The sequence below is a fragment of the Tachyglossus aculeatus genome, unplaced genomic scaffold (assembly GCF_015852505.1).
Source record: "Tachyglossus aculeatus isolate mTacAcu1 unplaced genomic scaffold, mTacAcu1.pri scaffold_89_arrow_ctg1, whole genome shotgun sequence".
In the NCBI taxonomy this organism is placed as follows: domain Eukaryota; kingdom Metazoa; phylum Chordata; class Mammalia; order Monotremata; family Tachyglossidae; genus Tachyglossus; species Tachyglossus aculeatus.
In genome coordinates, this window is record NW_024045097.1 from 846,094 (window position 1) to 871,791 (window position 25,698).

Below are 25,698 nucleotides of genomic sequence, written 5' to 3' on the forward strand. Positions count from 1 at the left end.
GCTATTTTTCTTATCAAACAAGGAAGATGAAAACTAGAGCAAAACAGTAAAATAAATCAAGGAGAGGAGGAGAATTTATGAAACAAGAAGAGAGTTCATGAGGTGCCTCTGGAGACTTACTTCTGGAAGAGCTCATTTAGGACAGATAAGCTGAAAAGAAGAATTTAAATATTTTTGGTAGCAAAAGCTGGTAACAATTTCATCACTGGAACCAGACTACTTTTAATGCTTTTTTGAGGGCTTCCTTCACATCGTTTTCCCTCAAATTGTAGATTAATGTATTCAACAGTGGAATCACAATGGCATAAAATTGAGACACTACCATGCCATGCACCAGAGTGTAGCTCGAACTGGGTCTGACGTATGCAGTGAGTATCATTCTATGATATATGGTCTCTTCCTCCAGGTGGGAGGTGCAGGTTGAGAAAGCCTTGTGTCTCTCTTGAGTGGAGCGGATCCTCAGGATGGCAGCCAGGATGTAGCCATAGGAGATGAGCACAGTCAGGACGGAGACCACCTCAATAAAGCTCACAAAATTGAAGAGAAACAGTTTGTTGGTGTGCATATCAGAGCAGGAGAGGGATAAGTAGGGGGAAATCACAGAAAAAAAATGTCTGATTTCATTGGAGCCACAGACAATAAACTGAAGGTGGCAGCTGTATGTAAAATAGTATGCAGGATGCCACCAATATCCAAATCAATGATGAGAGGCACATAGAGTCTGGGTGACATAATGGCCATGTAGAGCAGAGGGTTAGAAATGGCTGCATAGCAATCATAAGCCATGCCAGCCAGAAGAAAGCACTCAGTGGCTCCAAAAGTTACCAAGAAAAACATTTGTGCAGCACAGCCATAAAAAGAGATGGATTTATTCCCCATTAAACAATTCAGCAACACCTTGTGGGTGACAACTGAGGAGTAGCAGACACCCAGAAAAGATAAGACACTCAAGAAGTAATGCATGGGGTTATGAAGCTGGGAATCCATCCTGATTAGCAGAACCATTCCCAGGTTTCCCACCAAAGTGGAAAGGTAAATGACTAGAAACAGCAAGAACAGGATGATCTGTAGCTCCCCAGAAACCGGAATCCCATCAGAACAAAATCAGTCACAGTAGAGTGATAATGCATAGCCCTCGTCTGCACCCAGTCCTGGAGGAAAACAAAAATTGTAGCTCTTATAAGCGATATAATGTGCTTAGAAGTACAACTAAGGTTGCAATTTTATCATTTATTTGGTTCTTTTTCCTTCCTCATTTTTCTAGTCAATTATTTTGACTCTCACTAGCCATTTATCTCGACACCACAGTTTCAATTCATTAATACATACAGTGGCAGGACTGTTTTCGACACCCAATTTAAATGTAATATAAAATCTCCTCTTATCCCTTGCATTTATAAAAACCTCTGCTTTAATGCCTATTTCATTTCCCCTTATCAGACCTTCATTCATCCCTCCTACAAATTCAGTTACCAATCCTCACCTGATTCACTTCTTAGGATTTCCAACTTGAAAAATAAAAACGCATCTACTATATGTATTTATATGTATATATGTACATATATCATATATCATAAATAACTTCACTAAATGATGCTTTAATTATAAATGTCATTTATTCTTCGCTTTTTCCTTGAAGAATAAGTAGAACTTGCCTTGTTATTATCTAACAGGAAAGGAGAATCTGGAGACTTTCTGTCTCGCAGGCTGATTTTCTCTCTTTGGGCAGCCCGGGAATGAGATCTTCATAGTGTGAGTCTGTGTTCTTGACTGTGAGCCCGCTGTGGGCAGGGATTGTCTCTGTTTCTGAATTGCACTTTCCAAGCGTTTAGTACAGTGCTCTGCACACAGTAAGCACTTGATAAATACGACTGATTGAATGAATAGTAGGGTGAATCCCAGGGACTGTAATTCCACCATCTGTTGTAGCCTGGTATTAGAGTTCCAAAACATGGCAAGTCCTGAATACTTGCCATCAGAGGTTGGATTGTCTTAATTTTGAATCAAGGGACCCAGGGACATCTTGTTGGTGATTAGCACTTCAGTGTCCTCAAATTCCTGACTTGGCTCCTTACCCCCCTCCCCACTCTCTGTTTTATAATCTTTTCCAGTTCAATCATTTCACTGAAACTCCTACTTCCTTGATCTCTCCTTCCCACTCCCACTTTATAGTAGAGTGAATTTGCTTGGCAGAACTTCCTCATTCTACATTCAGAAAAGACTCCTTCCCCTTATTACCTTCTCCCAGGATCTCGGAGTCATTCTTGGTTTTTCTGCTTTTACTACTTATTTTCTCCAAGTCTAAACAGAGTCACGTTCCACAATCCTTCAGATTCCAGTCTGTGTAAATTAACCAAAAGCTTTATTGGATACACCCTTCTAAAGGCACAAACTCCAAGACAATCTTCACATGAAGCTGTAGAAGGAAATGAAGCAGAAATTTCTTTTAAAGTTATCTCTAGAGCTCTTTTAATTTTGTAGTATGAGCTATAGAGAACTAATTTCTGACACACCCAGGTGTTCCATATCTCAGGTGAGTTATCTAGACATTCACATATACTCGGTGTCCTTTGGGAAGAATGAGAGCATCAGTAGAAAAAAATAAACAGTAGTAGTTAGGGGAATGTTTATTAAGTGCTTACTGTGAAATAGAGAGAGGCTTTAAGTATTCAGTTTCAAGTAATCCATTCCTAAATTTTAACAAGATTTAATAGCAACATGCAGTTACTATTCAGTAACAAGGTAGTACCATGCAGTAACATGAACCATAAATTATTTCAATCATGAAGCTATTTCAATCTAAAGTAGAAGGTTTGTAAACTAACTAGTGAAGTACTGCAGAAAGCTAGATGAATTACTCAGGTTTGGAAAAGAGGGCATGCTGTTGGGAGGAATTTAATTTCATTCATCAATAAGTTGATCAGTCAACTTGCAGGTTTGAAAAGTCTAAGAGGGACTGATACATGTCATCCATCCCTAGCACAGGTAGGCAGGTCAATCATACTTATTGACTACCTACTGTGTGCAGAGCACTTTAAGCACTTGGGAGAGTACAATACAACAGACACATTCCCTGCCCAAAATGAACTTATAGTATAGAGGGGGAGACAGACATTAATATAAATAAATAAATTACAGATATGTACATAAGTGCTGAGGGGCTAGGAGGGTGGATGAATAAAGGCAGCAAGTCAGGGCAATGCAGAAAGGAGTTGAAGAAAAATAAAAGAGGGCTTAGTCACGGAAGACCTTTTGGAGGTTATGGCCCTTCCATAAGGTTTTGAATGGGAGGAGAGTAATTGTTTGTTGGATATAAGGAGGGAGAGTGTTTCAGGCCAGAGACAGGACATGGGCAAGAGGTCAAGGTGAGATAAATGAGATGCAGATACAGTGAGAAGGTTAGCATTAGAAGAGCAAAGTGTGCTGGTTGGATTGTAGTATGAGAGCATCAAGGTGAGGTAGGACGTGGCAAGGTGATTGAGTGCTTTAAAGCCAATGGGGAGGAGTTTCTGTCGGATGCAGAAATATATAGGCAAACACTGGAAGTTTCTGCGGTGGGTGGAAACATGGCCTGAATATTTTTGTAGAAAAATGATCCAGTTAGCAGAATGAAGTATGGACTGGAGAGGGGAGAGATAGGAGGGTGGGTGGTCAGCAAGGAGGTTGATACAGCAGTTAAGAAGGGATAGGATAAGTGATTGGATTAACGTGGTAGCAGTTTGAATGGAGAGGAAAGAGTGGATTTGAACAACGTTGTGAAGATCAAACCGACAGGATTTAGTGATGGATCGAATATGTGCATAGGCACAACTAAGGCTAAATCTATAGGAGAAAAATGAGACCAAAATTAGGTAATGATGATTAGTCTGTAACCAAATTCAGCACTGGAACAACAGCTCACATTTTCCCACATCACTGTAATACTCATTTTTCTGGTAACCACCATTTTTACCTCTTCCCCAACAGTACCAGCAAATTATTTAATTTCCCAATCATTTCAATGTTTTGTTCAGGATTAGAGGTTTAAATGTTTACATTGCTCACTATGCTGTAGTGTCAAAAATACCTTGGCCTGCATCATCTGCACTATTGTATCCTTCTCTTACTACTCACCTTTAGGCTAGATTATTATTATTATTATCAAGTGCAGGCTATAACAATGTTTTAAATGGACATAAATCCTAGTTTGGGGAGAATTGTTGAAGGAAATGAAATGAGCAGTAGTTTTATTATTTTCATTGAGCGTTTATTTTTCAACAGTGCTCATTGTTTAGGTGAAACATTACTTTTATATCACAATCAGTGATAGGTAAGATAAAGCAAATTATTAGAATTCATATTTCTACAAATAGGCACTTTCCGATGAAATGTTGATTACATGGGAACACAGATTCATTCTGTTATAAAAACATATGAGGGTTTATTGTACCAAACGTGTGAATACTGATGTTTTGGGATTTGATTTTAATTTCGCTTCATTTTCTTCTTCCTCATTCATTCATTCATTCAATTATATTTATTGAGCACTTTGTGCAGAGTATGTCCTGTATTACATGCTTGGGAGAGTTCAGTGTAACAATAAATAGATACATTCCCTATCCACAATGAGCTTTAAGTCTCATGACAGGAAAATATCTTTCTTTACCTACTTTAAGATCATCATCATCACGAACACTGATTAAGGGCTTACTCTGTGCAAGGCATTGTTCTAAGTTTCTTCTTCTTTTTCTAAGTGCTGATGTGATTTCAGGAAATTCAACTAAGACAAGATTGAGAAGCATGGTGGCCTAGTGAAAAGAGCATGGCCCTGGGAATCAGAGGACTTGTCTGCTGGGTGACCTTGGGCAAACCACTTCACTTATCTGTGCCTCAGTTCCCTCATCCCTTCTACTTAGACTGTAAGCCCCAACGGGGAACTATTTATCTTGTATCTATCTCAGCACTTTGTACAGTTCTTGGATAATAGTAAATGCTTGACAAGTATTATCATTATTATTATCATTATAACGATTATGTGTCTGCTAATTCTATTGTATTGTACTCTCCCAATCACTTAGTACAGTGCTCTGCATATAGAAAGTGCTCAATAAATATCATTGATTGATATTATTATTGTTAGAAGTAGTAGTACTGACCCAGAAGAGGAAAGAATAAGCATATGGAACAGACAAACTGCAAACATACCATTTGGAAAAAAATATTAACATTCAACAATTCAAATCCAAAACCATAAATATTTAAACTACATAGTGATGAATCACTATTCACTGCTTAGAAGGCGAAGTCCTTGGTCCCTCACCTCTTCAGATAAAGTACAACTTGGTGAATCAAAGATACAGCCTGACTAGCATTCTAGCCATTGCTCCCCTGAGCAATGATGGTTTACTTCAATCAGGAGCCTCATATGAGACCGGGACTTTGTACATTATTCTTAAATTGTATCTACCCCTGTGCTTTGTACAATGCTTGGTATATGGTATGAGCTTAACAAATATCATAATTATTATTAGAGACTTCTACTCTCCCTCTCATCTTACTGGACATCAATCAGTTAATCAACCAATTGTATTTACTGAGCACTTGCTGTGTGCAGGGCACTGTACTAAGCACTTGTTAGGGTTAAAACACAACAACATAACAGACACATTCCCTGCTAAGGCTTCTCTTGTAGAAATGAGGGGTGTGTGAAAAGGCAAACATTTCTGCAGTACCTAAGGAGACCCCCTCTACCCCAGCATCCAGACCCCCAGGATTAAGGGAGTCCAGGGCTGCACAGTTCTGAGCTTCTCCTTACCTACTGCTCCTGCTTTTGTGATTCCTCCAAGCCTAGTATTCCCATCCCCTACTTCACATCTGTTGTGAGAAGGTCCAGGAAGAACAGTTCTCATTGAAAATGACTAAATAATGAGATGGAGTGAATGTACTGTACAGCAAGAGACCAGTCATTTGGCTATTGCTTCTGAGATAATCAATCATATGTATTTTGGGTTTTCCACATGAAGAACACTGGACCAAGTGCTTGGGAGAGTACAATATAAATCACTAAGTGCTTGGGAACCCTGACTTGCTCCCGTTGTTGCTTCCCCCATCCCAGCCCCACATTACATATTTCCATATCTGACATTTATTTGTCTGTAGTGAAGTCAGTCTGACCCATCTAGACTGTATGCTCATTGTGGGCAGGGAATGTTTCTGCTTATTGTTCATTTGTATTTTCCTAAGCGCTTAGTACAGTGCTGTGCACTTGGTAAGCACTCAATAAATATGACTGAATGAATGAATGAATGAATGAATGAATGAATGAATGAATGAAAATAAGAGGGTTGATAGACAAGTTCCCTATTCACAACAAGTATTCATTCCAGATTAGTTAATTCACTATGAGTGAATTGAAAAGAATTTAAATACTTCCCTATCATTGAAAATCAGAACATGGATCAGTTTTAAAACATTTGTTTTACTAATGTGAGTTTTGGTTAGTTATAATATTAATGAATATTATGGCATTTGTTAAGTGTTTAGTATGTTTTAAGCACTGGGGTGGACATAATGTAATCGGTTTAGATACAGTCCATGTCCAACATGGGGTTCAGGGTCTAAAGAGGTGAAAGAATAGATATTTAATTCTCATTTTACTAATGAGAAAACGGAGTCACAGAGAAGTTAAGTAACTTGTCCAGTGTCACACAGCAGATAGCTGGTGGCACTGAGATTAGAATTCAGGTCTCCTGACTCCAAATTGTGTGTTAGAGTCATAGCCTGTAAGGAATCTATTGTTCTTTATATGCTTCATCACTGAAAATGTTTCTCTAAAACTTTATTAAAAGCATTCTTCACATCCTTGTTCCTTAGACTGTAAATTACTGGATTCATCATGGGAATCACAACGGTATAAAATAGAGACACCAGCATGCCATGCTCCAGAGCATAGCTTGAACTGGGTCTGACGTATGCAGCGAGTATCATACTGTGATGTATGGCCACTCGCGCCAGGTGGGAGGAGCAGGTTGAAAAAGACTTGTGTCTCCCTTGAGCAGAGCAGATCCTCAGGGTGGCAGCCAGGATGTAGCCGTAGAAGACGAACACAATCACACGATGACCATTTCAGTAGCACTCAAAAAAATTGAAGAGTAACAGTGGGTGTGTGTATCAGAACTTAGAACAGTGCTTTGCACATAGTAAGCACTAATAAATTCCATCCTTAACAGGAGAGGGATAAGAGTGGGGGATATCACAGAAAAAATGTCTGATTTCAGCGGAGCCACAGAAAGATAATCTGAAGGTGGCAGCTGTATGTAAGATGCCAAGCAGAAGGCCACCAAAATACGAGCCAATGATGAGTGACACATTGATTCTGGGTGACATAATGGCCATGTAGAACAGAGGATTAGAAATAGCCACAGAGTGATCATAAGCCATGACAGCCAGAAGAAAACACGCAGTAGTTCCAAAAGTTATGAAGAAAAGCATTTGTGTGGCACAGCCAAAGAAAATGATGGATTTATTCCCCACTAAAAATTCACCAACACCTTGGAGGTGACCACTGATGAGTAGCAGTCATCCAGAAAAAATAATAAATGAAGATATAGTATATGGAGTTGTGAAGCCTGGAGTCCATTCTATGCCCAGGTTCCCCACCAAAGTGAAAAGATAGATGGCTAGAAACAGCAAGAACAGGATGATCTGTAACGCCTCAGGAACCAGGAATCCCATCAGAACAAACTCAATTATAATAGGGTCATTATGCATGTTCACTGCCATTATGTTCAATCTGTAAATTGTGCAGAGTATTGAAGTTAAGAACTAGGACTAAATGATCATTTTATCATTTGTAAAATGATTTAGCCTTACATAGACATTTATCAGACATTTATTGATGAAGTCAGTGTATTTATTCAATGTGTCAAACTTCTATTTTCTTAATTCTCCTTAAATGAAAATGACCCAATTTAATAGACAGATTTTGAGTAAAATATGGACGGAATCCCCTTGAAAGCATCCAGTCCATATTGTCTAAATTTCAAGATCTTTTACAAATTTCACCTTGACTTCAATCATTCTTTGTTTAAACATTCCTTCTTCTTAACCACTCCCCACAAGCACAGAGAAATGGAAGCATGAGTAACCTGGGTGAGTTTGAGTCCTAGACAATTTAGATAAATGAAAATTAAAGAAATAAAACCACACAACTCCATTTTTTTCACAAAAGATTTTGCACCTGAATGTTGCTTCTCTCCCTTATGCCTCTCCAATTTTTCCTTCAAACAGTTGACATATTATCTTTTCTAAGTGACATATGTAAGATATCATTCTCATCCTTCCAAACATCCAATATGTACATATTTCCTCTTACATGAAAGAAAACCCACAACATTTTCCATCAGTTGCTTCATTCTTAGTTATCCACTCTTCTCCTGCTATTCTGCAGCTAATACCCTTCATTTTGTGCCTCTGAGAAACAGTATGGCTATGATAAGCAGCGTGGCTTAGTGGAAAGATAATAGGGTTTTGAGTCAGAAGATATGGGTTCAGATCCCTGCTCTGACACTTGTCTGCTGTATGCCTCAGTTACCTCATCTGTAAAATGGGGATTAAGACTGTGAGCCCCACATGGAACAATCTGATTACCTTGTATCTACCCCAGCTCTTGTAACAGTGCTTGGCACATAGTAAATGCTTAACAATTATTATTATTGTTATTATTATTATTTTTTATTATTATTATCATATGATTCTCTAACTGTGCCTAGCTCTCTCTTCTCTCACATCTGTAGTTCAAACCTTTCCTTCTTCATCATATGCCTGCAAATCCACTAAACTATGTATCTCCCTCTGAAAAGTGACTTTAGTAGTCTTTACCAACTAATTCACCTTCTTACTGGGCATGCCACCTCAATTATAATTAACATGACTATTATTATGTATCTCTGTTAGTTATTTAATAGCTTTTATTTCCTAATTTTACATCAATGTTATTTCTTCTTTTGCTGAATGTAAATTTCACAATATGTGTCTGCTCATCTCCCATGGTTTGTAAGCTTTTCCAAGTCAGGAAATGTCTTTAAGGCCTATTGTATTTTCCCAGACACTTTGTTCAGTGCCAGTAAATGCTGGAGATATCCTTATACTGCTGCTGGTGATAATGATAATGATGATAATATCAATTTAACACTCCACTTAGCCAATGTGGACATGGTCTTGGCCAGGCACTCCCCAAATACAAATATTGCCAGATATAGCTGCTTAATAAATTATATTATTACTACAATTACTACCACAATAAAAATACCAGAGAGGAATCATGGGAATGATCACAACCACTTATAAAATCTCATCCTCGGCCCACAGTTCAATCAAATCTTTCAGACATTTGTTCATCCTTAAAACAAATCCAATTTTCAAATTTTGCACATGTTATCAATCTGAAAATCCATACAGCCACATATAACTTACTAAAGGATGCCTTTCCAGGTAGTCAGGGAGAAACTTTGAGTACACACTGCCAATTTTTCTCTCCTTTGGCCCCTTTGCAGAGCTAGGTGTGGGTGGAATAGCCTCATGTATGAGAGGAGAGGAAAAAGAATTGATATTTCCCCAATCCTGAGCTAACTAATTATGTTTGGGGCCTTTCAGTTGATATGTAGCCCCCAAAACGTTGGCTAGAACCGCCTCCACCGAGAGACTATCACCTTAACCTTCCCCACTTCTTTCTGTCCTTGATCTTATCAGGCTCAGTGCCGTGGTGCAACCCCCTGTTCCCTCATACCTCTATTTCCTTCCCCTTTTTCTCCATAGTGAAGTGGAAATAGAAGACAGGGTTTCCTTGTTTCACATTCCGGAATGGCAGGTGGACACTTTCCCTGCTAACCCACCTCTCAGGTTCCTGAAGTCATCTTTGCTCTCTCTTTACTATTTCTTTTCCCCACGTTTGAGCAGTGTCATTGCCCCCCCCCCAGTCTTTCAGGATCCTGTTCCTGAACCAAACACAACATCTGATGCTCGCAGTCTTCAAATCAATCTGATTCTAAAATGTTAGATGTGAAGAAACCAGAATTTCCACTCAGAGTTATCTCTGGGGCTATATTTATTTTTTTCCATGAGGCTTTGGGAAGTAGTCTCTGACAATACTCATGAGTTACCAAGACAAATAAGCACATTGTGTCCTTTGTGAAGAATGAGAGCATCAGAAAGACATTACAGAGATCTATTCTGTTCAGGCCTCCTATTGTGTTTATCCAACATGCAAGTTGCCATTGGTGGTTTTTTGATTATAAGCTTTCACCACTGATGGTGCTGAATCATTTATCTACAAAATGTTTTTCTGTTTCCCCACTTCTCAAGAATCTCCATTGGCTTCCCATCTACCTCTGCATCAAACAGAAACCCCTCACCATCTGCTTTAAAGCACTCAATCACCTTGCCCCCTCCTACCTCGCCTCGCTGCTCTCATACTACAACCCAGCCCAGACATTTTGCTCCTTAATGCCAACCTTGAACTCATCTATCTCGCTGCTGACCTCTTTGCAACCGACAATTACTCTCCCCATCTTCAAAGCATATCTCTGCCAAGAGATTTTCCCTGGATGAGTCCTCATTTCCTCTTCTCCCACTCCCTTATGCATCACCCTGATTTGCTCCCTTTATTTATCCCACCCACAGGCCCACAACAATTATGTACATATACATAATTTATTTACGTTAACATCTGTGTCCCCCTCTAGATTGTGAGCTTGTGGTGGGCAGGGAATGTGCCTACTGACTTTGTTATATTTTACTCTCCCAAACACTTAGTACAGTGTTCTGCACACAATAAGCATTCAGTAAATACAATTGATTGCTTGTTTGATTGATTGACAAGTACCATAATGATGAAACCACCACTTTATACCTTTTGAGCTACCCCACATTTACAGAACTAGACATATGACAGAGCAGATCAGTAAATGTGGAGGTGATGGATTGATCATAGGGAAAGGGGAACCAAAAAGAAAGATATAAAACATGGGAATCATTTACCTTGCAGAAGATTGTAATTGTTTTATTCTTATTAAGTGTCATCGAGTCATTTCTGATTCACAGTGACTCCATGGATGTCCTCTGCCATAATCTGTAGCCTTTCTGATGGTTCTTCCATTATCGTTGTTATGGTCTCTTTCCATCTAGCTGCCCGTCTGCCTCTTCCACGTTTTCCCTGGATTTTTCCTAGCATTACTTTCTTCTCCAGAGAATTATTCCTCCTGATCATGTGTCCAAAATGTGCTAATCTAAGTTGAGTCATTTGGCTTTCCAAATTATCACCGGATAGAGATTTGAAAAATCACTACAATTCTGCTATCCACAAAGAAATGACATGGAATGATTTTGAAAAAACTACAGAACCATTTTGTGGTAACAACAACAGCAACAACAACAACAATAATAATAATAATAGTATTGGTTAAGCACTTACTATTTGCAAAGCACTATTCTAAATGCTGGGGTGATACAAGGTGATCAGATGGTCCCACCTGGGGCTCAGAAACGTAATACCCATTTTACAGATGAGGCACAGAGAAGTTAAGTGACTTGCAGAAAGTCAAACAGCTGACAAGTGGTGGAGTCGGAATTAGAACCCATGACTTCCGACTCCCAAGCTGATGCTCTTTCCACTGAGCCATGCTGAGAATGTTAGGGACATCGTTATTCAATTAATTGTTGATAAGAAAATTATTTTGAGCTGAAACCACCCTAATTAGAATATAGAGTGTGGATCTCACCTCATTCTTAAAGCACTTAATTTATCTGAAAATTTACAAATGATGAGTGTAATCTCCAAACCACTATGAATTATAGTGAAGAAAAGAACATATTTCAATGCTTCAGAGTTCATAAACACACATTTCACAGAGGTTCCATGTAACTAGAGCACTAAAACAATAAAACACTACGAGAACCCTTTTTCTACTGTTTTTATTAAGCAGTTCTTAAATTCATAGTTTGAAAGATTGGTAGGATTTAGTCCAGTCTTTTCAAAGCATGTTTTACTTCCATGTTCTTCAGGCTGTAGATCAACGGATTCAGCATAGGGATCACCAGGGTATAGAACACAGAAGACATTTTATCTGTATCCAAGGAGTGACTGCCTTGGGGCTGCAGATACACGAAAAAGAGAGTCCCATAGAAAACTGTTAGATCCATCAGGTGAGAAGTACAAGTGGAGAAAGCTTTCCACCTCCCTTCAGAGGAGCGGATCCTCACAATGGCCAAGATAATGAAAAAATAGGACTCCAAAACAACTGTGAGGGTGAAAATCAAATTACCGCCAGCAAATGTAAAAACGATTGTCTCCGGTATGTGGGTATCAGAGCTAGAAAGTGCCAGCAGAGGGAAATGATCACAATAGAAGTGCTTGATTAACAAAATTAAATCCATCAGTTCCGACCTCCCCAAAGTCACTTCCCCCCCTTCTCCAACCCCCCGGCTCTCAACACTCTCTGCTACTCTCCCATCTTTCCCAGCAGTATCCTCAGAGGAGCTCTCCTCCCTCCTCTCAAGTGCTACTCCAGCCACCTGTGCTTCTAACCTCATTCCCTCTCATCTCATGAAATCTCTCACTCCATTCCTTTCCCCCTCCTAAACTTCCATCTTCAACCGCTCACTCTCCACTGGTTCCTTCCCCTCTGCCTTCAAACATGCCCATATCTCTCCCATCCTAAAAAAACCCTCTCTTGACCCCACCTCACATTCTAGTTGTCGCCCCATATCCCTCCTACCATTCCTTTCCAAACTCCTTGAACGAGTTGTCTACACACGCTGCCTAGAATTCCTCAACAACAATTCTCTCCTCGACCCCCTCCAGTCTCGCTTCCGTCCCCTACATTCCACGGAAACTGCCCTCTCAAAGGTCACCAATGACCTCCTGCTTGCCAAATCCAACAGCTCCTATTCTATCCTAATCCTCCTCGACCTCTCAGCTGCCTCGACACTGTGGACCACCCCCTTCTCCTCAACACGCTATCTGACCTTGGCTTCACAGACTCCGTCCTCTCCTGGTTCTCCTCTTATCTCTCCGGTCGTTCATTCTCAGTCTCTTTTGCAGGCTCCTCCTCCCCCTCCCATCCTCTTACTGTGGGGGTTCCCCAAGGTTCAGTGCTTGGTCCCCTTCTGTTCTCGATCTACACGCACTCCCTTGGTGACCTCATTCGCTCCAAAGGGTTCAACTATCATCTCTATGCTGATGACACCCAGATCTACATCTCTGCCCCTGTTCTCTCCCCCTCTCTCCAGGCTCGTATCTCCTCCTGCATTCACGACCTCTCCATCTGGATGTCTGCACGCCACATAAAGCTCAACATGTCGAAGACTGAACTCCTTGTCTTCCCTCCCAAACCTTGCCCTCTCCCTGACTTTCCCATCTCTGTTGACGGCACTACCATCCTTCCCATCTCACAAGCCCGCAACCTTGGTGTCATCCGCGACACCGCTCTCTCATTCACCCCTCACATCCAAGCCGTCACCAAAACCTGCTGGTCTCAGCTCCACAACATTGCCAAGATCCGCCCTTTCCTCTCCATCCATACTGCTACCCCACTCATTCAAGCTCTCATCTTATCCTGTCTGGACTACTGCATCAGCTCTGATCTCCCATCCTCTTGCCTCTCGCCACTTCAATCCATACTTCATGCTGCTGCCCGGATTATCTTTGTCCAGAAACGCTCTGGGCATATTAGTCCCCTCCTCAAAATCTCCAGTGGCTACCAATCAATCTGTGCATCAGGCAGAAACTCCACACCCCGGGGTTCAAGGCTGTCCATCTCCTCGCCCCCTCCTACCTCACCTCCCTTCTCTCCTTCTACAGCCCACGCCGCACCCTCCGCTCCTCTGCTGCTAATCTCCTCACCGTGCCTCATTCTCGCCTGTCCCGCCATCGACCCCCGGCCCACGTCATCCCCCGAGCCTGGAATACCCTCCCTCTGCCCATCCTCCAAGCTAGCTCTCTTCCTCCCTTCAAGGCCCTACAGAGAACTCACCTCCTCCAGGAGGCCTTCCCAGACTGAGCCCCTTCCTTCCTCCCCACATCGTCCCCCTCTCCATCCCCCCCATCTTGCCTCCTTCCCTTCCCCACAGCACCTGTATATATGTATATATGTTTGTACATATTTATTACTCTATTTATTTATTTATTTATTCATTCATTTTACTTGTACATATATATTCTATTTATTTTATTTTCCTAGTATGTTTGGTTTTGTCTCCCCCTTTTAGACTGTGAGCCCACTGTTGGGTAGGGACTGTCTCTATATGTTGCCAATTTGTACTTCCCAAGCGCTTAGTACAGTGCTCTGCACACAGTAAGCACTCAATAAATATGATTGATTGATTGACTGATTGATTGATTATATTTGAGGAACAGTAGGACACTGAAAATACATAAGTTGAGACAATCTCTCCTTCAGTGAAGCTATAGGTGCATATAAGAATAACCAGTAAGATACACACTGCCCTGGAAATGATCACCCTATAAAGCAATGGCTTACAGATAGCCACGTATCGGTCGTAGGCCATGCTAGCGAGCACGAAAATCTCTGCAAAAATGAAAGTTGAAAAACAGCTATCTGTGATGCACATTCATAATAGGATATGGTTTTATTCTCCACTAAGAAGTTCACCAACATTTAGGGGGAAATAGCAGTGGAAAAGATTGATGAAAGCCAAATGCCAGAGGAAAAAATACATCGGAGATTTTAGTCGGGAATCTGTATTGGTAACAGTGATTATCCCAAGATTTCCCATCGCTGTAATAAGATAGACAACAGGAAGAAAGGAATCTGCCATTCTGGAAAGTATGAGATACCTGAGAGAACAAACTCAGTCACATAGGTCAGGTTTCTGTTTGCCATATATTCCGTCTGCATCAGCTGCTTGAGAAAGAGAACAGTGTTGTCTTAATAGGCAAGTGTCTACTGAGCAGGGCAATATTTGTTTTTCAATGCTGTTTGCTAAGGGCTTACTATGTACTATTTGATAATTTTATTATCAAATAATTAACAATTGCATTGGAGCAAAGTAGTACTCTCCCATGTGTTTAGTGATGCCTTGGTCAAGTGCTTATCATCAAATATTGAATGTTAATAATAAATAATAAATGTTAATATTTAACAGTATGAGAAGCAGTATGGCCTTGTAGAAAGAGTAGGGGCCTGGGAGTCAGAGGATGTGACTTCTAATCTCAACTCTACCTATTGCCTGATGTGTTACCTTGGGCAAATCACTTAATTTCTCTGAGCCTGTTTAGACTGTGAAATGGAAATTCAATAACTCTTCTCCCTCCTACTTAGACTGTGAGCCCCATGCAGGAAAGGGACTGTGTCCAACCTGATTAACTTGTATCTACCTCAAAATTTAGTGTAGGTATTGATAAATAGTAAGCACTAAACAGATACCATAATTATTTATTGTATTTTTATTATTGTTACTATACAACTTTATTTATCACTAAATCAACCTTAAAATCCTTAATTGTAGTATTTGTTAAATGCTGACTGTGTGTCAAGCACTAGGGTAGATACATGATAATCAGGTTTAACACAGTCCCTGTGTCACATGGGGCTCATACTCTTAATCTCCATTTTACATATGAGATAACTGAGGTGCAAGGAAGTTAAGTGAATTCTCCAAGGTCAAACAGCAGACATGTGGCAGAGCCGAGATTAGTCCATATGTCCTCTGATACTCAGGCCTGTGGTTTTTCCAGCAGACAACACTGCTTCTCAATACTTATGTTGAAACCAGGGATTTGGGAGGTTTGGGGTGACAGAGCCCTCCCCACTTAAATCCATATGCATATCCTTCCATAAATGGGACAACCCACTCTCCACTTGTCTTGGGGCATAATCAGTTTCATCAAGTCAAGACAGATTCATTCAGGTCATATTGATAGCTTGCATTGTTATGCTCTGACACTGTCTTTGATTTGCATCTCCTTCTTCAGAAGAATATGGAGGTAAAGCCCTAAGCAGTAAATCCCTTTCTGGTGTGTATATTTCTGCAAGAATGGAGAGCTGATGATCTACACGGCTATAAATAACCAGTTACCTAGGTTTAAGGAACGTGATTAATTGTTTAGATACCTTTAAAGAGTGGGTGGACAAAAATTCACCCAATGCCTTGGAATGCCCTAAAAAATTAGCTGTTGCCATCTCAACTTTTCATTACCTGAAATTGACTTAATTAAAATTAGATCACATAAAATATATCATCCTATTCATAAAGGTATATCTAAACAATTATTAGGAGATTTGTAATGATGATATTTTTTAAACACTTTCTGTGTGTCAAGCATTGTTCTAAGCTCTGAGGTCGATACAACTTAATCAGATTGGACCCAGACCATGTCAGCCATGGGACTCACAATCTATGTAGGAAGAAAGACAGATATTTAATCCCCATTTTACAGATGAGGTCACTGAGGCACAGAGAAGTCAAATGACTTGTCCAAGGTCACCCAGCAGAGAAGTGGCAGAAGCTGGAATAGAACCCAGGTCCTCTGACTCCGAGGCCTGTGCTCTTCACACTAGGCCATGTTACTCCTATACTATATATCAGTCTTTAATATCAGCAGGATTTAGCCTTTTGACAATTAGTAAATTTGTTTCACAGTTTATTTTTCCAAGTAGGTTCCTCGGGACCTCAGGTTCTAAGGAGGTTCTGTATCCAGCACCAACTCACTTTAAGGCACTGTGAGGCAGGGTTGTCTAGTAAAAGGACCACAGAGCTAGAAGGAAAAGGATTTGGATTCTAGTCCCAGTTTTACCACTTGCCTGATGTGTGATCTTGGTTGCGCAAGTCCTTTTTACATGTTTGGGACTCAGTTTCCATCAGTTCTCCTTCCCTCTTAAACTGTAAGCCATGTGTGGGTTTGGTTCATAGCGAGCACTTTATAAATACCAGCATTTTTATGGCACTAGTTCTAGGGAGCATATGACTAAACTATTTTTTTTTAATTCTTGAACACTTAGCACATAGGGCATGCAGTAAGCATTCAAAAAAGCACCGGACTGACAGTCAGAGGACCTGGGTTCTAATCCTGGCTCTGCCACTTGTTGGCTCCATGATCTTAGGCAAATAATTTAACTTCTCTGTTCCTCAGTTATCTCACCTATAAAATGGGGATTATGATTATGAGCCCTATGGGGGACAGGAACTATATCAATTTGATTATCTTGTATCTGCAAGGATTAGTACAGTGCCTGGCACATAGTAACAACTAAACAAATGCAATTAAAACTTAACTGACTGAATGATTGAGGGGATGCACGGGAATCATAGACAAATGGGAAAACAAAGAGGAAAAGGGGGAATTTGGAAGAGAGGTGGAGTGGTGAAACAGAGGATTGTTGGGATAATCAATTAATGGTCAATTAATACCATTGATTGATTGAGGAAATGTTTTTTTACTGCCAGTTGGGATCACTAGCGGGAGTGGATAAATCCATTGTGATTTTGGAGAAGTAAAAATCTACTCTCCTATTGTGGAACCTCTCTGATTCAATATAAATGCATTAATCTAACTCTTATTTATTTCTCATTGATTGAGTACACAATTATGGGGAATTTTGGAAAGAGTCGACTCTCCAACGGGAACTAGTTTTTATTCAGAACATTGTTCTAGAATAAAATCAAGAAGCAGCATGGTCTAGTGGAAACAGCGCAGGTTTGGGAGTCAGAGGAACTGAGTTCTAATCCCAGCTCTGCCAATTGCTTGCTATGTGACCTTTAGCAAGTCTCTTCACTTCTTTGTCCCTCAATTTCCTCAACTGTAAAATCAGGGTTAAATACTCGCTTTCCCTCCTACTGAGAATGTGAGTCACATTCATTCATTCGTTCATTCAGTTGTATTTATTGAGCTTACTGTGTGCAAAGCACTGTACCAAGAGCTTGGGAGAGTACAATAGAACAACATACACATTCCTTCCCACAACGAGCTCATAGTCTAAACTGGGAGACAGACATTAATATAAATAAATAGGTAAATTAATAAATAAAATAAAGTAAAATAAGCCTCATGTGGGACCTGGACTGTATTTAACCTGATTAACTTTTATCTATCCCTGTTGCTTAGAACAGTGTTTAACACAAAGTAAGTGATTAATAAATGCCATTAAAAAATGGTTCTGACACACTGTTAGGGCTTAAAGCACAGGTTTCAGGGACCAATTGATTAGTAAATCTGAGGACTGCCAGCTGCATCTAAATCACCTGGTTATGTCCCAGTCAATTCTTAGATCACTGAAGTTCAGCAGCATGGAGTAGCACGATTAGCACTGGTTGAGGAGTCAGAGGGCCAGAATTCTAATCCCAGCTCCATCACTTGCCTGCTGCGTGACCTAGGGCAAGTCACTTCACTTTTTATTGCTTCAGTTTGGGACATAAATCACACAGCAGACAAGTGGCAGAGCTGGAATTAAAATCCAAGACCTTCTGACTCCCAGGCCGGTGCTCTATCCATGTTCTCTATAGCATTAGAGAAGCAGCATGGTTTAGCAGAAATAGCACGGGCTTGGGAGTCGGAGGTCGTGGGTTCTAATCCTGAATCCACCACTCTGTGTAACATTGGGCAAGTCACTTAATTTTTCTGTGCCTCAATTACTTCATCTGCAAAAAGGGGATTAAGATTGTGAGCCCTATGTGGGACAACCTAATCACCTTGTATCTACCCCAGCTCTTAGAACAGTGCTTGGCACATAGTACACACTTAACACATACCAGCATTATTATTATTATCAAAGATACAAATTACTCAAAACTTCAGCAAGAATTATTATGGTTAATCTGGAATGAATCTTAAATGAACAACCAAAATGGAAACTTGGATAACCTTTGGGTTATCACAGGATTTTGCAGAATTAAATGAGTTGGTTTAGTGTGGAAAATAAACCCAATGGTACAACCTACCTGTGGAGGAAAAACTGCTTTTCTTCACTCAGGTGGTTTTAATTGAAATGTTGCAGGGGTTTTTCTTTGCTCCCGTTTCCCATGGAATACACAGAATGCAAAGCATTCAAGATGCAAATAATGCTTTAAATGAGTGTCAACTCCAGAGGGAAGGTGGAAATTGTTTTCAGAGGTCAGATGGGACATCCCCCACTTTCCCCCCTAACCTCCCACCCTCCATCCGAGGGGTGGGAAAGCAGCTCATCAAGGTGTGGGGCCTGCTTTTCTTCACTCAGGTCGTTCTCGTCGAAATGTTGCAGGGATTTTTGTTTTCTCCCGTTTCCCATGGGATATATAGAATGTAAATGATCTCAAGATGCAAAGAATCCTTTAAATGACTGTCATCATTAGAGGGAAGATGGATATTGTTTCTTATTTAGAGAGCACTGCCCTGTAATCCCCTAGCAATAAAGATTCATAATCACTTAAAAGTTGAGGACCAGAGAATCATATTTTCTGTGTTTTGTTCAAGAAATTCAAAAGTACAAGGCCAAGTTGGAGAAAGGAGGGGGATTCAAGAGCAATGTGAAGTGGACAGTCGAGGCAACTTCCCTTCTGGTGAGAAAAAAGTGGTTTCTTAGTCTGAATAGATATTAACATCAAACAAATTCAGTCAACAATTGCTCAATTTGTGAGTTTACATATGTTGAGTTTAATAGTTAAAGCAAATGGGTGTTATGTCCTTGTGTTTTATGAGTTCAATAGTAATTGAAAATAAATGATGATGATCCAGAGAAATTGATTATTATGGGCCACCAAACTGAATACTTTGGATCAATAAATACTCCTTTTCCTCAATAATAAGTTTGGTATTTTGGTTCCTTCATTAGTAACAATAATCGTGTCATTTGTTAAGCCCTTACTATCTGCCAAGAGCTGTATTAAGTGCTAGGGTAATTTCAAGATAATAAGGTCTCACATGGGGTTCACAGTCTAAGTAGGAGTGGGAACAGGTATTGAATCCTCATTTTATAGATGAGGAAACTGCAGCACAGAGCAATTAAGTGACTTGCCCGAAGTCTTAGAGCTGGTAAATGGTGGAGTCAGGATAGGAACACAGGTCCTCTGACTCCTAGGCTCATGCTCTTTCAACTAGGCCATAATTGTCCCTTCTTCATTATACTAGAAATTGGTTCAGCTTTGCATTTCTCAAGTATGGACACAGCCTACAATGACTAATTTGTTTGGGTGTCACATTCCCTTTGTGAAACATATAAGAAAAGTAAATGGCCTTCTGCAATGGATTAGTTCTAAATTAAGTTGCACTTTCAGAAGAAATACCTGGCATTTCATATCTTCATGGGAGGAACCAAACCTTCAGCAACAAAGAAAGGTTTTGGGGTATAGTTCTATTCATTCATTCATTCAATCAATCCTATTTATTGAGTTCTCACTGTGTGCCACAGCAATGTACTAAGTGCTTGGGAAGTACAAAAAAATCCACAACATGTAGAGACGGTCCCTACCCAACAACGGGCTCACAGTTTAGAAGGGGAAGACAGACAATAAAACAAAACAAGTAGATGTGTGTCAATACCTTCAGAATAAATAGAATTATAGCTATATATACATCATTAATAAAATGAATACAGTAAATGTGTACAAATAGAATAGAGTAATAAATATGTACAAATATAGACAACTGATGTGCAGATGGGAAGGGGGTAGGGCAGAGGGAGGGAGGGGAGATATGAGGAGCAGAGCAGGGGGAGGAGAGGAAAAAGGGGGGGCTCAGTCTGGGAAGGCCTCCTGGAAGAGGGAAACTCTCAGTAGGGCTTTGAAGGGAGGAAGAGAGCTAGTTTGGCGGATATGTGGAGGGCGGATGTGGATATTCCAGGCCAGAGGAAGGACGTGGGCCAGGGGTCAGCGAAGAGACAGGCAAGAATGAGACACAGTGAGGTGGTTAGCGACAGAGGAGCAGAGTGTTCGGGCTGGGCTGTAGAAGGAGAGAAGGAGGTGAGGTAGGAGGGGTCGAAATTGATGGAGAACCTTGAAGCCGAAAGTGAGGAGTTTATTCTTGATTCGTAGGTTGACAGGCAACCACTGGAGATTCCTGAGGAGGGGAGTGACATGCCCACAGCGTTTCTGTACAGAGATAATCCGGGCAGCAAAGTGAAGTATAGACTGAAGCAAGGAAAGAAAGGAGGATGGGAGGTCATAAAGGAGGCTGATGCCGCAATCCAATCGGGATAGGATGAGAGATTGAACCAGCAATGTAGCGGTTTGGATGGAGAGGAAAGGGCGGATCTTGGCGATGTTGTGGAGGTGAGACCGGCAGGTTTTGGTGACAGATTGGATGTGTGCGGTGAATGAGAGGGCAGAGTCAGGGATGTCACCAAGGTGTGGGCTTGTGAGACGGGAAGGATGAGTGCTGTCTATAGTGATGGGAATGTCAGGGAGAGGATGGGGGTTGAGAGGGAAAATAAGGAGCTCAGTCTTGGACATGTTGAGTTTTAGAGTCATTCATTCATTCATTCAATCGTATTTACTGAGGGCTTACTGTGTACACAGCACTGTACTAAGCTCTTGGGAAGTACAAGTTGGCAAAATATAGAGACGGTCCCTACCCAACAGTGGGTTCACAGTCAAGAAGGAGGAGACAGAGACAAAACAAAACATATTAACAAAATAAAATAGAATAAATATGTACAAGTAAAATAAATAGAGTAATAAATACGTAGAAACATATATACATATATACAGGTGCTGTGAGGAAGGGAAGGAGGTAAGGAGGGGGGATGGAGGGGGGAGGAGGGGGAGAGGAAGGAGGGGGCTCATTCTGGGAAGGCCTCCTGGAGAATGTGAGCTCTCAGTAAGGCCTTGAAGGGAGGAAGAGAACTACCTTGGCGGATGTGGGGAGGGAGGGCATTCCAGGCCAGGGGGATGACGTGGGCCGGGGGTCGACGGCAGGACAGGCGAGAACGAGGCAAGGTGAGGAGATTAGCGGCAGAGGAGTGGAAGGTGTGGGCTGGGCTGTAGAAGGAGAGAAGGGAGGTGAGGTTGGAGGGGGCGAGGTGATGGAGAGCCTTGAAGCCAAGCGTGAGGAATTTCTGCCGGATGAGTAGGTTGATTGATAGCCACTGGAGATTTTTGAGGAGGAGAGTAACATGTCCAGAGCGTTTCTGGACAAAGACAAGCTGGGCAGTGGTGTGAAGTATGAATTGAAGAGGGGAGAGGAGTCGCTTCATTCAGGACCCAATGCTACCATCATTATTGAATTACTTTTCTATTAATTAAGACAGGCAATTCACGTTTTTCAGAACCACAAATAAGTGGTGGGAAGGTATGTTTTCAGTGTTTATGAGCTGACCTGCTTCTGCTGCCATTTTGTTTTCTGCTCCAGTACTTCCTGCTACAGGAATTTCCTTAAAGGTGAACACAACTACATTCTCCTTTAAAATAAACATACAACGTAAATGATAACATATAATATCATTATAGCTATTTGCATGCTTGATATTAATATTTTACGTTATTAAATATTAATGCTTGAGAAGCAGTGTGGCTCAGTGGAAATCATACAGTCTTGGGAGTCATGGATTCTAATCCCCGTTCCCCCACCTGTCTGCTGCGTGGCCTTGGACAAGTCACTTCACTTCTTTGGGCCTCAGTTACCTCATCTGGAAAATGGGAATAAAGACTGTGAGCCCCACGTGGGACAACCTGATTACCTTGTATCTACCCCAGCGTTTAGAGCAGTGCTCAGCACATAGTAAGTTCTTAACAAAGACCATTATTATTAATACTTCATATTGTCTTCTTGTTCTAGTTGACCTTAATATATGTTGTTTCTCCCAGTCTTTTCCTCTAATATTGTCATTAGACCCTCATATTTTCACACTTACTCCAGTCCTGATAGGATAATCTTATCTTCCTTTTGTACAGAACACTGTTCTAATCACTTGAAAGAACACAACAGAGTTAAAAGACCCAATCCCTGTGGTTTATGGAATTGTTTTTCTGCTTGTAGATTTTATTTTATCTATTAATCTCACTGGGTATTTTTTTGAGATGTTCCTAAAGTCATTTGGAAATCCTTGATTTTATGTGGGACTGAAATGATACATAGGCAAATAAAGATATCCAAGACCAGGGTCAGCTCTAGGGCAGGGAAGTAGCATGGCTTAATGGCAAGAGCACAGGGCTGGGAATCTGGAAACCTGGGTACTAATTCCAGTTCCACTACTTACTGGATGTGTGACGGTGGGCTTAAATTCACTTATCTTCTCTGTGTCTCAGTTTCCTCAACTATAAAATGGGAATAAAATGCCTATTTTCCCTCCTCATTTCATAGACTGTGAACCCCATATGGAAAAGAGATTGTGTATGTTCTGACTGTACTGTACCTACCCCAATGCTTAGCAGAGTGCTAGAACATAACTGTTAAAGAAAAATAATAAGTGTTTTTCTTGAGTGACTGCTGGGTGCAGAGCAGAGTTGATAGTCATGTTCCTTGTCCACAAGCCCAAGATACATATGAGTTGAGGAAATGTGGACAGAGGCCAGCATAAGGGCTATGTTTGGTAGATAGTAATAATGATAATAATAATTGCGGTATGTATTAAGTGCTTACAGTGTTCCAAGAACTGTTCTAAGCACTGGGGTAGATACAAAATAATCAGGTGGGACACGGTCCGTGTCCCACATGGGGCAAACAGTCTTAATCCTCATTTTACAGATGAAGTAACTGAGGCACATAGAAGTTAAGTGAATTGCCCACGGTCATACACAGACAAGTCGTGGAGCCTGTTATGGAACACACATCCTCTTTCTTTCAGGCCTGTCCTCTTTCCACTAGGGCATGACAATAAAAAGGAACAGTGTTCTTGGGGCTCAACTATCTCTGGCAAGTTTTTCTGGGCAGCCACTGTTGCCCCCTCTCTTGATGCCACCTATTTCTTTAAAGAGATATGTGGTCACAAACTTCACTCCCCTCCATCCCCCCATGAATCTCTAAAGGGCAACTCCTGTCTTTACTCCAATGGGGAAACTGATTGCCAAAGAGGCTGGCCAGCACTACACCTATGCCAAACATCTGTGTTCTCCCCACATATTAGCACTAATGTTAGCCAAATGGACTGACCTTTGCATGTGCTTTATATACACTCATCTAAAGATCTAATGTCTCTTGAGACTTGAGTTTGTCAGTCAGTCAACCATAGTTATAATCACTTACTGGACAACCTAACAATAAATAATCACATCCCCTACCCACAGTGAGCTAACATTCTAGAGGGGGAGACAGACAATAATATAAATGAATTAATCATAATGATGATAGTTTTTGTTAAGTCCTCTGTACACAGTAAGTGCTCAATAAATACAATTGAATGAATGTGCCACACACTGCTCTAAGCACTGGGGTAGAAACAATGTAATCAGGTTATCTCACATGGGGCTCACAATCTTAAGACCCATTTTACAGATGAGGTAACTGAGGCACAGAGAAGTTAAGTGACTTGCCCAAAGTCACACAATTAATAAGTGGGGGATCCAGGATTAGAACCCACAACCTCTGACTCCCAAGCCCGTGCTCTTTCCACTAAGCTATGCTGCTTCTCAATTACAGAATTACGGATAGACAGTGAGCCTGTTGTTGGGTAGGGACTGTGTCTATCTGTTACCAAATTGTACTTTCCAAGCGCTTAGTACAGTGCTCTGCACGCAGTAATCGCTCAATAAATATGATTTTTTGAATGAATGAATGAAGTGCTGTGGGGCTAGTAAGGGGAATGAATAAAAGGAATAAGTCAGGATGATGCAGAAGGGAGTGGGAGAAGAGGAAAGGAGGTCTTAGTCAGGGAAGGCCTCTTGGAAGAGATGTGCCTTCAATGAGGCTTTGAATCCCCCACTTCCTTCTAGACTATTAGCCTGTTGTTGGGTAGGGACCGTCTCTATGTGTTGCCAACTTGTACTTCCCAAGCGCTTAGTACGGTGCTCTGCACACAGTAAGGGCTCAAGAAATACGATTGAATGAATGACTGAATTAATTAATTAATTAAGCAGGACAGAGTTATTGTCGTACATGAGATGGGTGTTGAATCTATGCTTCTTGGTTAATTCTCATCTAAGAACTCACACAAGCATGTTCACTGTGTTATTCACTTTGCCTTTATTCGATACCAAGTTCATTACTTAGAGTCTTGATCATATGATGTGTTGATGTTTTTCACCAAGAAAGTTTCTGTTTGTTTTGAGGACCACCTATTAGCCTGTTGTTGGGTAGGGACTGTCTCTATATGTTGCTGAATTGTACTTTCCAAACTCTTAGTACGGTGCTCTGCACACAGTAAGTGCTCAATAAATATGATTGAATGAATATTAATCAACTGCCCTGATCAAAGTAGAAAGGAAATGCTCTCTCGAATAAATTTAAACGGCATGCAAATTTATAAAAAATATTCTGTACTTGTTTTTATATTTTTATGTTTGCTTCTCCCGGTAGGATGTAAGCTACGTGTGGGCAGGGAACATGACACTTTGATAGTCAGTGCTTCCCAAGCACTTAGTACAGTGAACCACACCAAATGGGTGCTCAATAAATGCTACCGCTGATACTTCTTGACCACAGGTCTCTAACCTTTTCCACATCATAGACTAGATTTGTGAAAGCTCTTCATTAATTTTTTCTATGCTTGTTTTATGTTCACTGGAACCTGCTAAAGAACTGGGCAAAAAAAAAGTGTGGAACCTAAAACTGTTCAAGATCCAAGAAGGACTAATCAT

The 25,698-nt window shown here is 40.8% G+C and overlaps 2 pseudogenes; both read right to left on the bottom strand.

The window, feature by feature from the left end:
* Nucleotides 1–202: 202 nt before the first annotated feature.
* LOC119924252 lies at nt 203–8,442 on the bottom strand (annotated as a pseudogene).
* Nucleotides 8,443–11,969: 3,527 nt separating this feature from the next.
* LOC119924253 lies at nt 11,970–25,563 on the bottom strand (annotated as a pseudogene).
* Between the last annotated feature and the right edge of the window lie 135 nt (nt 25,564–25,698).